This window comes from Salmo trutta, chromosome 13 (genome assembly GCF_901001165.1).
Source record: "Salmo trutta chromosome 13, fSalTru1.1, whole genome shotgun sequence".
Classification (NCBI taxonomy): domain Eukaryota; kingdom Metazoa; phylum Chordata; class Actinopteri; order Salmoniformes; family Salmonidae; genus Salmo; species Salmo trutta.
The window spans coordinates 88,884,408-88,898,154 of record NC_042969.1 but is presented as its reverse complement, the minus strand read 5'-3'; positions in this window follow the sequence as shown (position 1 = coordinate 88,898,154).

The following is a 13,747-nucleotide window of genomic DNA, read 5'->3' as shown; positions in this document are numbered from 1 at the left end:
AATACAACGTTGCCCGGTTGGAATATTATCGCTATTTTACGAGAAAAATAGCATAAAAATTGATTTTAAACAGCGTTTGACATGCTTCTAAGTACGTTAATGGAATATTTAGAATTTTTTTGTCACGAAATGCGCTCGCGTGTCACCCTTCGGAAAGTGACCTGAACGCACGAACAAAACGGAGCTATTTGAATATAACTATGGATTATTTGGAACCAAAACAACATTTGTTGTTGAAGTAGAAGTCCTGGGACTGCATTCTGACGAAGAACAGCAAAGGTAATCCAATTTTTCTAATAGTAATTCTGAGTTTAGTGAGTCCCAAACTTGGTGGGTGTCAAAATAGCTAGCCATGATGGCCGAGCTATGTACTCAGAATATTGCAAAATGTGCTTTCGCCGAAAAGCTATTTTAAAATCTGACACCGTGATTGCATAAAGGAGTTCTGTATCTATAATTCTTAAAATAATTCTTATGTATTTTGTGAACGTTTATCATGAGTAATTTAGTAAATTCACCGGAGGTTTTCGGTGGGTATGCTAGTTTGAACATCACATGCTAATGTAAAAAGCTGTTTTTTGATATAAATATGAACTTGATTGAACAAAACATGCATGTATTGTATAAGATAATGTCCTAGGAGTGTCATCTGATGAAGATCATCAAAGGTTAGTGCTGCATTAACTGTGGTTTTGGTTTTTGTGACATATATGCTTGCTTTGAAAATGGCTGTGTGATTATTTTTGGCAGGGTACTCTCCTGACATAATCTAATGTTTTGCTTTCGCTGTAAAGCCTTTTTGAAATTGGACAATATGGTTAGATTAACGAGAGTCTTGTCTTTAAAATGGTGTAAAATAGTCATATGTTTGAGAAATTGAAGTTATAGCATGTTTGAGGTATTTGTATTTCGCGCCACGCGATTCCACTGGCTGTTGACTAGGGTGGGACGCAAGCGTCCCACCTCGCCCAGGGAGGTTAACCCATAAAAGTCTAAACCCTGTCTTAACTGGGGGGGATTGTTTTTAGTTTATACCAAGGATAATCTGATTTTGAAGTATCAAAAAAGAAAATGAACCAGTTTTTTTGGCCTTGCTGCTATTAGCCCAAACAAACAAATCAAATCAAATTTATTGGTCACATACACATGGTTAGCAGGTGTTAATGCGAGTGTAGCGAAATGCTTGTGCTTCAAGTTCCGACCGTGCAGTAATGTCTAACAAGTAATCTAACAATTTCACAACAACTACCTTTTACAAACAAGTGTAAAGGAATGAATAAGAATATGTACATATAAATATATGGATGAGCGATGGCCGAACAGCATAGGCAAGATGCAGTGGATGGTATAGAGTACAGTATATACATATGAGATGAGTAACGTAGGGTATGTAAACATTGTACACTGCTCAAAAAAATAAAGGGAACACTTAAACAACACAATGTAACTCCAAGTCAATCACACTTCTGTGAAATCAAACTGTCCACTTAGGAAGCAACACTGATTGACAATAAATTTCACATGCTGTTGTGCAAATGGAATAGACAACAGGTGGAAATTATAAGCAATTAGCAAGACACCCCCAATAAAGGAGTGGTTCTGCAGGTGGTGACCACAGACCACTTCTCAGTTCCTATGCTTCCTGGCTGATGTTTTGGTCACTTTTGAATGCTGGCGGTGCTTTCACTCTAGTGGTAGCATGAGACGGAGTCTACAACCCACACAAGTGGCTCAGGTAGTGCAGCTCATCCAGGATGGCACATCAATGCGAGCTGTGGCAAGAAGGTTTGCTGTGTCTGTCAGCGTAGTGTCCAGAGCATGGAGGCGCTACCAGGAGACAGGCCAGTACATCAGGAGACGTGGAGGAGGCCGTAGGAGGGAAACAACCCAGCAGCAGGACCGCTACCTCCGCCTTTGTGCAAGGAGGAGTAGGAGAAGCACTGCCAGAGCCCTGAAAAATGACCTCCAGCAGGCCACAAATGTGCATGTGTCTACTCAAACGGTCAGAAACAGACTCCATGAGGGTGGTATGAGGTCCCGGCGTCCAGAGGTGGGGGTTGTGCTTACAGCCCAACACTGTGCAGGACGTTTGGCATTTGCCAGAGAACACCAAGATTGGCAAATTCGCCACTGGTGCCCTGTGCTCTTCACAGATGAAAGCAGGTTCACACTGAGCACATGTGACAGACGTGACAGAGTCTGGAGACGCCGTGGAGAACGTTCTGCTGCCTGCAACATCCTCCAGCATGACCGGTTTGGCGGTGGGTCAGTCATGGTGTGGGGTGGCATTTCTTTGGGGGGCCGCACAGCCCTCGATGTGCTCGCCAGAGGTAGCCTGACTGCCATTAGGTACCGAGATGAGATCCTCAGACCCCTTGTGAGACCATATGCTGGTGCGGTTGGCCCTAGGTTCCTCCTAATGCAAGACATTGCTAGACCTCATGTGGCTGGAGTGTGTCAGCAGTTCCTGCAAGAGGAAGGCATTGATGCTATGGACTGGCCCGCCCGTTCCCCAGACCTGAATCCAATTGAGCACATCTGGGACATCATGTCTCTCTCCATCCACCAACGCGACGTTGCACCACAGACTGTCCAGGAGTTGGCGGATGCTTTAGTCCAGGTCTGGGAGGAGATCCCTCAGGAGACCATCCGCCACCTCATCAGGAGCATGCCCAGGCATTGTAGGGAGGTCATACAGGCACGTGGAGGCCACACACACACTACTGAGCCTCATTTTGACTTGTTTTAAGGACATTACATCAAAGTTGGATCACCCTGTAGTGTGGTTTTCCACGTTAATTTTGAGTGTGACTCCAAATCCAGACCTCCATGGGTTGATAAATTGGATTTCCATTGATTATTTTTGTGTGATTTTGTTGTCAGCACATTCAACTATGTAAAGAAAAAAGTATTTAATAAGATTATTTCATTCATTCAGATCTAGGATGTGTTATTTTAGTGTTCCCTTGATTGTTTTGAGCAGTGTATAAAGTGGCTTTGTTTAAAGTGACTAGTGATACATTTATTACATCCAATTTTTAATTATTACATCCAATTTTTAATTATTAAAGTGACTAGAGATTTGAGTCAGTATGTTGGCAGCAGCCACTCAATGTTAGTAATGGCTGTTTTACAGTCCGATGCCTTGAGATAGAAGCTGTTTTTCAGTCTCTCGGTCCCAGCTTTGATGCACCTGTACTGACCTCGCCTTCTGGATGATAGCGGGGTGAACAGGCAGTAGCTCAGGTGGTTGTTGTCCTTGATGATCTTTTTGGCCTTCCTGTGACATCGGGTGGCGTAGGTGTCCTGGAGGGCAGATAGTTTTCCCCCTGTGATGCATTGTGCAGACCTCACTACCCTCTGGAGAGCCTTACTGTTGTGGGCGGAGCAGTTGCCATACAAGACGGTTCTCACCTCCTCCCTATAGGCCATGGGTGTCAAACTCTGGCCCGCGGGCCGGCGAGACAATACCAAATTACTACTAGAGCTGGCCCGCCGGTATTATACAGCGCATTCACCGCTAATACTACGAATCCCATAATGCTCTGCTGTTGTTTTCGCGCGCCAATCAGGACAGGACCCAGAAACGCCCTCTCCTCTGTGACAGTAGTCATAGCAACATAGACGCTACAACTGTCAGCGCGCTATCCCTTCCCAAAAATGGCGAAAATGGGCACATAGATTAGATCAGTGTGCAATAATTAACGTTTTCTTTGTGCACTTTTTCTTGCTACAAGGCATGGGCTTGAATGGTTGATTGATTTATTATCATTTTATTTGTAAAATTATTAGCCAGTGGAAAAAGTTTATTTTGGTATTTAAATCAGAAGGCTGCAAATAGAAAAGAGGCATACGATTTTTATTTAAATTGTATTTATTTAATAAATGAATGCCATTGATGTGTTTTTTCATTTGAAATTCGATTTTGCATGTCTCCACTATTAAATTATATATCTTATGGTAATAAGCGATGCTTGTTCCATATTCAATGTTAAAGCAAAACTTGTTTGGGTCCATATTAAAAGGTTCATTTGTTCAATGTTGGCCCGCGACTTTGTTCAGCTTTTACATTTTGGCCCACTGGGTATTTGAGTTTAACACCCCTGCTATAGGCCGTCTCGTCGTTGTTGGTAATCAAGCCTACCACTGTAGTGTCGTCTGCAAACTTGATGATTGACTTGGAGGCGTACATGGCCACACAGTCATGGGTGAACAGGGAGTACAGGAGGGGGCTGAGAACGCACCCCAGTGGGGCCCCAGTGTTGAGGATCATCGGGGTGGAGATGTTGTTTTCCTAACTTCACCACCTGGGGGCGGCCTGTCAAAGTCCAGGACCCAGTTGCAGAGGGCGGGGTCGAGACCCAGGGTCTCGAGCTGAATGACGAGTTTGGAGGGTACTATGGTGTTAAATGCTGAGCTGTAATCAATGAACTGCATTCTTACATAGGTATTCCTCTTGTCCAGATGGGTTAGGGCAGTGTGCAGTGTGATTGCGATTGCGTCGTCTGTGGACCTATTGAGGCGGTAAGCAAATTGGAGTGGGTCAAGGGTGTCAGGTAGGGTGGAGGTGATATGATCCTTGACTAGTCTCTCAAAGCACTTCATGATGACGGAAGTGAGTGCTACGGGGCGATAGTCGTTTAGCTCAGTGACCTAAAGCAAAACAACCGATATGTACGTGTTCGTGAGTGTTTCACCTTTCCACAGATGGTGTAGCCCAAACTGTTCAGATGCTACAGACAGAAGTTGGCAGATAAGTTGTAATGACTTCAGACAAGTCCCAAGATGGAGAACACCATCGTGTTCGTGAGAATCTCATCTTTCCATAAAAGCTGGTGTAGGCCAAACCGTTCGGACGCTGGTGAGAAGACTGGTTTTCAGGATGTAAAAACTGTTCAATCCCCTTGGATTGATGAGGAATTAAAAAATGGTATGTTTGAAAGGGATGAGGAAAAAGGTATGGCAAATAAGTCTGGCTGCATAACTGATTGGCAAACTTATTGCAAATTGAGAAATCATGTGACTAAACTAAATGAAGTAACTACACTATGAAACTAAGATAAATTATATAACGAATGATAGTAAAAAGCTTTGGGGCACCTTAAATGACATTTTGGGAAAAAAAGTCAACTCGGCTCTTTCATTCATTGAATCAGATGCTCATTCATCACAAAACCCACTGATATTGCAAACTACTTTTTCATTGGCAAGATAAGCAAACTTAGGCATAACATGCCAGCAACAAATGCTGACACTACACATCCAAGTATATCGGACCAAATTATGAAAGACTTGTAATTGCAAGCAATGCAGGTGTAGAAGAACGGTGGTGTTACGTTCCCCAGTTTCTGTGTTGTGATTTTGTTTGTGTGTGTGTGTGTTTCAGGACGGCTTCCTGAATTCCCCAAGCAGCTGATTGGTCGGCCCCCCTAGGAAAAACTCAGCCTGTTACCAACCCTTAGTAAACTTCTGGAAAAAATTGTGTTTGACCAGATACAGTGCTATTTTACAGTACACAAATTGACAACAGAATCTCAGCATGCTTATAGGGAAGGACACTCAACAAGCACAGCACTTACACACATGACTGATGATTAGCTGAGAGAAATTGATGATGAAATGATTGTGGGGGCTGTTTAGTTAGACTTCAGTGCAGCTTTTGACATTATTGATCATAGTCTGCTGCTGGAAAAACGTATGTGTTATGGCTTTACACCCCCTGCTATAATGGCTTACACCCCCTGCTATAATGGCTTTACACCCCCTGCTATAATGGCTTTACACCCCCTGCTATAATGGCTTTACACCCCCTGCTATAATGTGGATAAAGAGTTACCTGTCTAACAGAACACAGAGGGCGTTCTTTAATGGAAGCCTCTCTAACATAATCCAGGTAGAATCAGGAATTCCCCAAGGCAGCTGTCTAGGCCCATTACTTATTTCAATCTTTACTAACGACATGCCACTGGTTCTGAGTAAAGCCAGTGTGTCTACGTATACGGATGACTCAACACTATACACATCAGCTACTACAGCGACTGAAATGACTGCATCACTCAACAAAGAGCTGCAGTTAGTTTCAGAATGAGTGGCAAGGAATAAGTCAGTCCTAAATATTTCTAATACTAAAAGCATTGTATTTGGGACAAATCATTCACTAAACCCTAAACCTCAACTAAATTGTGTAATAAATAATGTGGAAATTGAGCAGGCTGACGTGACTAAACTGGTTGGAGTAACCCTGGATTGTAAACTGTCCTGGTCAAAACATATTGATACAACAGTAGCTAAGATGGGGAGAAGTCTGTCTATAATAAAGCCCTGCTCTGCTTTCTTAACAACACTATGAACAAGGCAGGTCCTACAGGCCCTAGTTTCTGCCTTCTTAACAACACTATGAACAAGGCAGGTCCTACAGGCCCTAGTTTCTACCTTCTTAACAACATTATCAACAAGGCAGGTCCTACAGGCCCTAGTTTCTACCTTCTTAACATCACTATCAACAAGGCAGGTCCTACAGGCCCTAGTTTCTGCCTTCTTAACAACATTATCAACAAGGCAGGTCCTACAGGCTCTAGTTTCTGCCTTCTTAACAACATTATGAACAAGGCAGGTCCTACAGGCCCTAGTTTCTGCCTTCTTAACAACATTATCAACAAGGCAGGTCCTACAGGCTCTAGTTTCTGCCTTCTTAACAACAGTATCAACAAGGCAGGTCCTACAGGCCCTAGTTTTATCACACCTGGACTACTGTTCAGTAGTGTGGTCAGGTGCCACAAAAAAATGACTTAGGAAAATTATAATTGGTTCAGAACAGGGCAGCACGGCTGGCCCTTGGATGTACACAGAGAGCTAATATTAATAATATGCATGTCAATCTCTCCTGGCTGAAAGTGGAGGAGAGATTGACTTCATCACTACTTGTATTTGTGAGAGGTATTGACATGTTGAATGCATCGAGTTGTCTGTCTAAACTACTGGCACACAGCTCAGACACCCATACATACCCCACAAGACATGCCACCAGAGGTCTCTTCACAGTCCCCAAGTCCAGAACAGACTATGGGAGGAGCACAGTACTACATAAAGCCATGTCTACATGGAACTCTGTTCCACATCAGGCAACTCATGCAAGCAGTAGTTTTAGAAATATGATTTCAAAAACAGATGACAAAACACTGAATGGTACAGTGGGGACTGTGAAGCAACACAAACATAGACACATACACACACACACAATAGCATACGCACTATACACACACGTACACAATGATTTTGTACTGTATATATGTGGTAGTGGTGGAGTAGGGGCCTGAGGGCTCACAGTCAATGTATTGTAATGTTTTTCAAATTGTATAAACTGCCTTAAATTTGCTGGACCCCAGGAAGAGTAGCTGCTGCCTTGGCAGGAACTAATGGGGATCCATAATAAACCCCAGGAAGAGTAGCTGCTGCCTTGGCAGGAACTAATGGGGATCCATAATAAACCCCAGGAAGAGTAGCTGCTGCCTTGGCAGGAACTAATGGGGATCCATAATAAACCACAGGAAGAGTAGCTGCTGCCTTGACAGGAACTAATGGGGATCCATAATAAACCCCAGGAAGAGTAGCTGCTGCCTTGGCAGGAACTAATGGGGATCCATAATAAACCCCAGGAAGAGTAGCTGCTGCCTTGGCAGGAACTAATGGGGATCCATAATAAACCCCAGGGAGAGTAGCTGCTGCCTTGGCAGGAACTAATGGGGATCCATAATAAACCCCAGGAAGAGTAGCTGCTGCCTTGGCAGGAACTAATGGGGATCCATAATAAATACAAATGTACATGCTGTATTTTTAAACAATCCTGCATATGCCGCTCGGCATATCGCTCATCCATATATTTACATGTTCATATTCTCATTCTATCCCTTTACTTATATTTGTGTATATTAGGTAGTTGTTGTGTTATTCTTAGATTACTTGTTAGATATTACTGCACTGTCGAAACTAGAAGCACAAGCATTTCGCTACACTCGCAATAACATCTGCTAACCATGTGTATGACCAATAAAATTTGATTTGATTTGGTTCTTCAAATTGTGAAGGAAGTCTCTCAGTACGGCAGGCGGGACAGAGTTAGGATCTCCGTGTGTCAGGTTGTGAAACGCTGTCAGGATAATATCTGAGGGTATGAAGGAAGGTGCAGGGTTGGGGTCAATTCCATTTCAATAGAGAAAACAAACTGACATTTTCACTTTACTTCCTGAATGGACTGGAATGACATGTTGACATCTGATTAGGTGTGTGGAGAGATCGGAGTGAACTCAGATCAGTTGTTTTACATCACTACATGGACAGGAGAGACCTGATCCTTTATCAACACTCCTACTGAGACGCTTGATAAATACGGGCCCAGACCTCAAGCAAAGAAACAGCAGACATTGGAGGCACAAAGCCTGTATTGGGACTGATTCCCCTACAAGACTAACCAGGGGCTGACTGATTCCCCTACAAGACTTACCAGGGGCTGACTGATTCCCCTACAAGACTTACCAGGGGCTGTCTGATTCCCCTACAAGACTTACCAGGGGCTAAATGATTCCCCTACAAGACTTACCAAGGGCCGACTGATTCCCCTACAAGACTCACCAGGGGCTGACTGATTCCCCTACAAGACTTACCAGGGGATAAATGATTCCCCTACAAGACTTACCAGGGGATAAATGATTCCCCTACAAGACTTACCAGGGGATAAATGATTCCCCTACAAGACTTACCAGGGGCTGACTGATTCCCCTACAAGACTTACCAGGGGATAAATGATTCCCCTACAAGACTTACCAGGGGATAAATGATTCCCCTACAAGACTTACCAGGGGCTGACTGATTCCCCTACAAGACTTACCAGGGGCTGACTGATTCCCCTACAAGACTTACCAGGGGATAAATGATTCCCCTACAAGACATACCAGGGGCTGACTGATTCCCCTACAAGACTTACCAGGGGCCGACTGATTCCCCTACAAGACTTACCAGGGGATAAATGATTCACCTACAAGACTTACCAGGGGATAAATGATTCCCCTACAAGACTTACCAGGGGATAAATGATTCCTCTACAAGACTTACCAGGGGCTGACTGATTCCCCTACAAGACTTACCAGGGGCCGACTGATTCCCCTACAAGACTTACCAGGGGCCGACTGATTCCCCTACAAGACTTACCAGGGGATAAATGATTCCCCTACAAGACTTACCAGGGGCTGACTGATTCCCCTACAAGACTTACCAGGGGCCGACTGATTCCCCTACAAGACTTACCAGGGGCCGACTGATTCCCCTACAAGACTTACCAGGGGCGTAATGATTCCCCTACAAGACTTACCAGGGGCTTAATGATTCCCCTACAAGACTTACCAGGGGCCGACTGATTCCCCTACAAGACTTACCAGGGGCCGACTGATTCCCCTACAAGACTTACCAGGGGATAAATGATTCCCCTACAAGACTTACCAGGGGCTGACTGATTCCCCTACAAGACTTACCAGGGGCCGACTGATTCCCCTACAAGACTTACCAGGGGCGTAATGATTCCCCTACAAGACTTACCAGGGGCTTAATGATTCCCCTACAAGACTTACCAGGGGCTGACTGATTCCCCTTCAAGACTTACCAGGGGATAAATGATTCCCCTACAAGACTTACCAAGGGATAAATGATTCCCCTACAAGACTTACCAGGGGCTAAATGATTCCCCCACAAGACTTACCAGGGGCGGACTGATTCCCCTACAAGACTTACCAGGGGCTGACTGATTCCCCTACAAGACTTACCAGGGGATAAATGATTCCCCTACAAGACTTACCAGGGGCTGACTGATTCCCCTACAAGACTTACCAGGGGCTGACTGATTCCCCTACAAGACTTACCAGGGGCGGACTGATTCCCCTATAAGACTTACCAGGGGCTGACTGATTCCCCTACATGACTTACCAGGGGATAAATGATTCCCCTACAAGACTTACCAGGGGCTAAATGATTCCCCTATAATACTTACCAGGGGAATCATTACCAGATCCCTCCTGTCTCAGCCTCCAGTATTTATGCTGCAGTAGTTTATGTGTCGGGGGGCTAGGGTCAGTCTGTTACATCTGGAGTATTCTCTTGTCTTATCCGGTGTCCTGTGTGAATGTAAATATGCTCTCTCTAATTCTCTCTCTCTCTTTCTTTCTTTCTCTCGGAGGACCTGAGCCCTAGGACCATGCCTCAGGACTACCTGGCATGATGACTCCTTGCTGTCCCCAGTCCACCTGGCCATGCTGCTGCTCCAGTTTCAACTGTTCTGCCTGCGGCTACGGAACCCTGACCAGTTCACCGGACGTGCTTGTTGCACCCTCGACAATTACTATGATTATTATTATTTGACCATGCTGGTCATTTACGAACATTTTAACATCTTGACCATGTTCTGTTATAATATCCACCCGGCACAGCCAGAAGAGGACTGGCCACCCCTCATAGCCTGGTTCCTCTCTAGGTTTCTTCCTAGTTTTTTTGGCCTTTCTCAGGAGTTTTTCCTAGGGAGTTTTTCCCAGCCACCGTGCTTCTTTCACATGCATTGCTTGCTGTTTGGGGTTTTAGGCTGGGTTTCTGTACAGCACTTTGAGATTTCAGCTGATGTACGAAGGGCTATATAAATACATTTGATTTGATTTGATAAATGATTCCCCTACAAGACTTACCAGGGGATAAATGATTCCCCTACAAGACTTACCAGGGGCTGACTGATTCCCCTACAAGACTTATTAGGGTGTGACTGATTCCCCTACAAGACTTACCAGGGGCTAAATGATACCCCTACAATAATTCAAATCATTGAACTGCTGTTGGTCAATTAGTTAAAAAAAAAAAAACATTTCAGTTCATCGCTCAGTACTCATCCCAAATGGCACCCTAATTCCCTATATAGTCAACCACTTGACCAGGGCCCATAAATGCACTACATGTAGGGAATAGGATGCCGTTTGGGATATTGAGTTGTGGCTAGTCACTACTAACCCTTCAAAGTAGTGTCCCTCTTAAGGCAGTGTTTACAAGAACCTTGATCATAGGTCAAGGTCAAAAGTAGTGCACTATATCAGGAATAGGGTGCATGTTGGGACAACCAAAGTCATGGTTCTCATCAGTTTCAAGAGAAAATACTCATTTCCACAACTAAACTGTAGAAGTTAATAGAAACAAATCAATAGTTTAAAGTGATAACTTGGGATTTTGGCAATGAGGCCCTTTATCTTCTTCCCCAGAGTCAGAGGAGCTAGTGGATACCATTCGGTGTCCATTATGAAGGACGTTAAGAGGTAGTTTTGTAAGCTAATGCTAACTAGCGTTAGCGCAATGACTTGTTACAATCCATGGGGTTCTGCTAGCATGCTACCTCAACTTCCTTCCTACTGGACAGAAGCTAGGTTGCCATCCAATTGGGAACACATTTTCATGTAAATATTTAAAAAAATCTAATGTTCAATGTTTTTCCATCGCATTTTCAACTCTACTGATCGTTTTGTCAGGGAAAAACAGTTGTGTTAAATAGCAAATGTGCCTCCTCTGGTCTTGGCATGTGGTCTCTCGCCAACAGCTGGTAGATACAGTGCTGGTCGGCTGGTCTACATGAGGAGATGAAGGATAAGAGCGAGAAGGTTTTTATTTGTCAAAACGGCAGTTGAGCATCGATCCTCATGTCACCAGAATAAAACCCTGGATATTTATTGTAAAGGAGCATCCAGTTCATCACCGTGCCCTTTCACCACCCTGAGAAGTTCATCAGAACTGATTTCATCTGTAGCCTGATAATCTGCATGGTTTCCTGAGTCGTAGTGGGACGACCACACAGCATGTAATCGCGTGACGCCAAGTTTACTTATTATGGTTATTATATCAATATTGGCTCAGAAAGGCATTTCCACCGCCATTTCTCACATAATTCATTTTACGACACTAAAAGACCCCACCACGTCGAACGAACAAATTATATGTCTGCATTTGTACAATTGTACAGGAACTTTTTGTTTCCATCACAGCTGTCCTGAATTGAGTTTTTTTTAGATGGTATCAGACTTGGATAGTGTGGATAGAAAGGTGGTTACAGAGACAGAATAAAGATATCCAGGTGAACACAGGACTCTGGGGAAGTAGATAAAGGGCCTCATTGACAAAATCTCAAAGTATCGCTTTAAGAAAATGAAAAGAACAATAACAGGAAACAGAAGAATTTCAGTGAGCTTTATTTTTTTTCTCACAAAAACAAAGGTGTCATTTCTGATTTGAACCATCAGGACATGTCTACAACACAGAACCCTGTTTTTTAAAAGACATGCTTCACTGAGAAAATTCAACAAAAGAAGTTAAACATTTTTTTTTGGCTTAATTTGGGTTTGAATTTAACAACTTCTACTCCAACTGACATCGAATTACAAAATAACTTTTTAAAAAGGTCAAAATTTAAGGGAACAAGGCTGCTCCTCCTGGGCTCCTCCTGCCTCCAGGGCTCCTCCTCCTGCCTCCAGGGCTCCTCCTCCTGCCTTCAGGGCTCCTCCTCCTGGGCTCCTCCTGCCTCCAGGGCTCCTCCTCCTGCCTCCAGGGCTCCTCCTCCTGGGTTCCTCCTCCTGCCTCCAGGGCTGCTCCTCCTGCCCCTCCAGGGCTGCTCCTCCAGGGCTGCTCCTCCAGGGCTGCTCCTCCTGAGCTGCTCCTCCTGCCTCCAGGGCTGCTCCAGGGTTGCTCCTCCTGCCTCCAGGGCTGCTCCTTCCTCACATCTCCAAGGTCGGCTCAGTGGCATTTCTCTTTGAGGAGCAGATTCGCCCAAACCTCTCATCTGATGACCTTTCGCATATCTCTATGTGTTTGTTATATTGGGATAGAAGAGACCAGTGTCTGCAGACAGCCAATTAGGGTAAACCTATTGCACTTTCAAGAGTAGTGCACATTTTCTCCAGACAAACACTGGCAAAGACTGACAGTGAAAAATTCAGTCAGGTGAACAAACAGAAATACCTTTTATAATAAACAAGAGCTGTTCATACTCATTCAACTCAAACTATGAACAACACTGTCCATAGTGACTGCATTAAACGACAGGACATTTATTGTCTGTTGCCAAATGCTCCGAGGGATTACAGTCATATCGTTCCTCCAGTTTCTCCCAATTTGACCTTCAAACAGGCAGAATAGGAGACAATTGATTCACTTAGACATGAGTCACACAAAACACACCACTAGATCTGATTGTATTACCTTTAAACCAATTACTGCACATCTCACACCACTAGACCTGATTGGATTATCTTTAAACCAATCACTGCACATCTCACACCACTAGACCTGATTGGATTACCTTTAAACCAATCACTGCACATCTCACACCACCAGATCTGATTATCTTTAAACCAATCACTGCACATCTCACACCACCAGACCTGATTGGATTACCTTTAAACCAATCACTGCACATCTCACACCACCAGACCTGATTGGATTACCTTTAAACCAATCACTGCACATCTCACACCACTAGACCTGATTGGATTACCTTTAAACCAATCACTGCCCATCTCATACTCTGTCTACGTCCTAAATAGCTCCCTCTCCTCTTTACTAGGGCCCTGGTCGAGAGTAGTTCACCCTATAAGGGAACGGGGTTCCATTTGACTTGCAGTTTGTAATGGAAATGCTTCCTGACACACCGGGAGTTCAGCTACAGGGAAATACCCTTTAC